This window comes from Orcinus orca, chromosome 10 (genome assembly GCF_937001465.1).
Source record: "Orcinus orca chromosome 10, mOrcOrc1.1, whole genome shotgun sequence".
Taxonomy (NCBI): Eukaryota; Metazoa; Chordata; class Mammalia; order Artiodactyla; family Delphinidae; genus Orcinus; species Orcinus orca.
The window spans coordinates 6,089,032-6,093,456 of NC_064568.1; the positions used below are offsets into that span (position 1 = coordinate 6,089,032).

The 4,425-nt window shown below is 43.9% G+C and overlaps 1 pseudogene; it reads left to right on the forward strand.

Annotated features, from left to right (window-relative positions):
- Positions 1-2,491: 2,491 nt before the first annotated feature.
- LOC101279477 (store-operated calcium entry-associated regulatory factor-like) lies at positions 2,492-3,531 on the forward strand (annotated as a pseudogene).
- The last annotated feature ends 894 nt before the right edge of the window (positions 3,532-4,425 follow it).

The following is a 4,425-nucleotide window of genomic DNA, read 5'->3' on the forward strand; positions in this document are numbered from 1 at the left end:
GCTGGGCCTGAAGATCAGCCTCAGGGTTTTTAATCACTGTTTTTTGCTAAAGCCAGTTTCTGCTGGGTTTTCTGTCCCTTGCAGCTGCAGAGTCCTTCAGCCATATTGTATATACAATAGTATTGTACATCCCTCTCTGGTTGTTTGGAGAATTAAGGGAGACAAGCCATGTGAGGCTCTTAGCACAGGGCCTGGCATGCAGTAGGCACTTAATAAATGCCCCTTTCTCCCAGGGCTTCAGTTTTCTCATCTGTCAGATGGGTGCATTAAACTATATCCTATCACTTGTTAGTGGAGGTAGAGACCCTGAAGGAGAAGTCTGGGCAGTTTTTTTGTTGTTTTTTTTGTTTTTTTGCGGTACGCGGGCCTCTCACTGTTGTGGCCTCTCCCGTTGCAGAGCACGGGCTCCGGACGCGCAGGCTCAGCGGCCATGGCTCACGGGCCTAGCCACTCTGTGGCACGTGGGATCTTCCCGGACCGGGGCATGAACCTGTGTCCTCTGCATCAGCAGGTGGACTCCCAACCACTGCGCCACCAGGGAAGCCCTGGGCAGTTCTTTTAAAGTAACAATGAAGCACTGTGGTAGGAAGAGCAATGGTCCCACACAATGTCCACATCCTAAACCCTGTACCTGAGAGTAAGTTATGTTATGTGGCAAAAGGGCTTTTGTAGATGTGATTTAATTAAGGATTTTGAGATGAAGAGATTCTTCTAGATTATCTGGGTGGGTCCAACCTAATCACATGAGGTCTTAAAAGAACGTAAGAATTAGGTCAGAGAGATGCAACATTGCTGACCTTGAAGATAGAGGAAAGGGGCCTTGAACCAAGGAATGTGGGCAGCCTCTAGAAGCTGGAAAAGGTAAAGGGATGAATTCCCCCTATATCCTCCAGGAAAAAACGCAGCCCTGCCCACACACTGATTTTAGTCCAGGGAGAATGGCGTCAGACTCCTAACCTCTAGGACTGTCAGATAATCCATTTGTGTTGTTTTTAGCCACTGAGTTTATGGTAATTTGTGTTAAAAAAGAGACAACAGGCCCAAAATGGAGTCACTTATACTAAGCTCCATGTCACCAAACTGTGACTTACTACCTAATTTAATTATAATTTCAGACTCTCCCAGGAATAGAATCTTAAACCAGTCAGGAATGACCTGGTCAGCACTACTGAACCTGCCTGATAGAAGCCTGTGCCCCCACTAAAGGAAGGTCACCTGCATATCCAATTGCTTTGTGCTAGTATAACTTCCTCGTCCTGCTCCCGTCATAAAAGCCTTTCATTTTGTACAGCTCCTCAGAGCCCCTTTCCATCTGCTGGATGCGACACCACCTGGTTCATGAATCACTGAATGAAGGCAATAAGATCTTTAAAGTTTACTCAGGTGAATTTTGTTTTTTAATTTTGTAGCAGCAATGGGATCTGGAGGAAACTCCCAACAACTCTGGGGGCAACAAGAAACACAGGCAGTGGTACCCACAAATGCTTTTAGTTCTCTGCCTTTCTTGCCATTTCCAAGGGTTCTCCTTGGTTCAGAGCTATGTTCTCTTTGCATTGAGCCACTGATGTAATTGGCTTTCTAGCCCAGGGCAGGTCAGCTTGAGTTAGCAGACAGTTCTACTAGAATCCAAGTCCCAAGCTCTTGGCCCAGTCCCTGGTTCCACTTTGGGAAATGCTGCTGGTTTAGTCCACAGTGCCCCATTTGACTGGAATCCCAGTCCACAGTCCCCATATGTTGGGGATGTGCTGGTTCAGTCCTTTCCCCGGTTCTACACTGGAATTGCTGGTGGTGCGCACAAGGCCTTCTCCTGGCCAGTCCACAGTAACAGCTCTTTGGTTACTGCTGGTGTGTTAACATGCACAGGAGGGAAAGGCTATTTCTAATGGGAATCTCAGAAGCCAAAAGCTGCAACACTGGTGGACATGGACTGAGTACTTCAAAGCTGTTAGAGCACTCACCACCTAACTCCAGGACTCCTGTGTTAGAATACGCTGATCACAGAATGGGTTAGAGTAACACTAGGTCACTCAACATCCTCAAGAAAATTTCCACGCAGTGAGGTACACTGTAAAACACCACACAATCCCCGACCCAGGGGCACATGCTTCTTAGGTATTTATTTGGGTAATGGGATCCTGAAATTCCCAAGAACCGAGCACACCTTCTGGCACACCCGCTTGTTTATGCCTAAGAACTGTGGTCCCAGGAGCTGTGGATACCCACAAAAATGGCAGAATCTTACCAAGACAACCTAGAATTATAATGGCCTTTATGAGGAATGTTCCAAGACAAGATCAATTAAGAAATGCACTTTAAAACAAGGGCTCCCAAATCAAACAAGCAGAATAGGTTACCTAATTTAGTTGTCATGCAGAAGCCTCCAGAGGGCTTCAAAACTACAGAATAGTTTCATTAGAAGAGTCACTGCCAAAAGCTAATGAAAAATTAAAGATGTAAGATGCACATAAAATAAAAGACTATGACATAACTCATGCCACTCCCCTCCACCCCTCTTTATCTGCCATCTTCACCAAGCACCCTGGCCAAGGCTGGCGGGCTGGACGTAGCCAGACACTGCCCTCTCCTCAGCTTCCTTTCACTTCTGCTGACCGTGGGCCCTACCCAGGGCTGGAACGACTTAGACAGAATATTGTTGTGGGATGCAAAAGCTCTTACCCTCCGCTAGGACCGCTACACCACTTCTCGTGGGTCGGCTCCAATCCCACAGTGAAATGTACTGGAGGCGTAGCTGGATGGGATGCTTATACCCCCAAATTCATACCGTGTCACAACACAGGGTGGGATGGTTACGGTGTACAGTGGGAATGTAAGACTGATTTAGATATCAAGTACAAATTTGGAAAAACTGCCAGGCTGTAAAAGCTATGAATCCTCTGAAGGTACATACTAAGAGGCTCCTATACCTTGGAGTATAACTTAGATCACATGGAACCTGGCCTGAAGAAATTGAGAGAGTCTAGGGAAAACCATGGCTTTGACTCTTTATCTGATTATTATAAGAAGTTATACTCCCCAGACTCATGTGGCATCAGTGGACCGATTACCATCGTGGTGCTACTTGCTATTGACTTTGGGGTTTATATATTGCTCCTTAGTGATGGTCAAGATTCTCCTCCACCATATTCTGAGTATACTCCACATTCCCATCATTATCAGAGGTTCACCAACTCAGCAGGAGCCCCTCCTGTGGGCTTTAAGGCTGAGTTCACAGGTCAACATGGTGCAACCTCTGGTTTTGGCAGTGCTTGCATGGGCAGCAAGGAAATGAACATTCAGGACCAGGGTTCTGGACTGGCTTGGGAACTGGAGGAATATTAGAATATTTGGCAGCAATAGAGCAGCAACACCCTTCTCAGACTCATGGTACCACCCGTCTCACCCTCCCTCATACTCCAGCACGTGGAAGAGCCCTGCTTACCACTTCTTGGAGGCACAGGTCGCTCTTTGGCATATTCAAGCTCAGAGACCAGACCCAGAACAGCAGCAGGATATGGTGGTACTAGAAGATGATAAAGTAAAAAGTTGAAGTCAAACACTGGTTGCAAAATTTCTGATTTTTCATCACTTTCTTTTTAAAGCAGTGCTACCTGCTAACAACTGGGGAAAGGGAATATACAAAAGTTCTGTGGTGTTTTGTTCCGTAAAGATTTTTGTATTATTTGAGGCTAAGAGGTGATATATGACAAAATGCTTATGTAGAGAATTATATGTTTGTGTAACCTACAGATGTATATTACAGTTTTTGAAAGTGATGATTACTGTGGAACGCTAAAAATGTATTGTTTAATTTATAAAACCTGTGATGCCATAAGCAGCATTAAGAATGAAGTCTTTATACCAATAGACACTGAGTACAGAAAATTTCAGACTTAGGTGGTTTTAGTTTATGAGTCATTGCCTCCTAGAAACAATGCTGATATACTTGGTATTTATTACTGGGTGTTTCCTGTTCTTCAGATATTTAAGCCAAGCTTTGGACTACTAAGTATACTCAGCTGTGCGTTCTGATCACTTCTGAGCTCAGGAGCTTTGAATTCTTCAGTGGTGGGTGAGGTTCTAGTAAATGAGAATTACCTTTTTTGGAAAAGTAGAAAATATGTTATCTAGAAGATTGTTGTGAATGTTTGTGTGCTGAAAACAACACTTGAAACGTCCATTTCATTTTAAAAATTGAAATATTTCCATTTTTACAATATTGATTTACAATATTATATTAGTTTCAGATATACAACATAGTGAGTGATTCAATATTTTTATATATTATACTCCATTTCAAGTTATTATAAATTATTGGCTATATTCCCAGTGCTATACAATATATCCTTTTAGCTTAATTAATTAATTAATTAATGGGCACGCAGCACGGCTTGTGGGATCTTAATTCCCTGATCAGGGACTGAACCC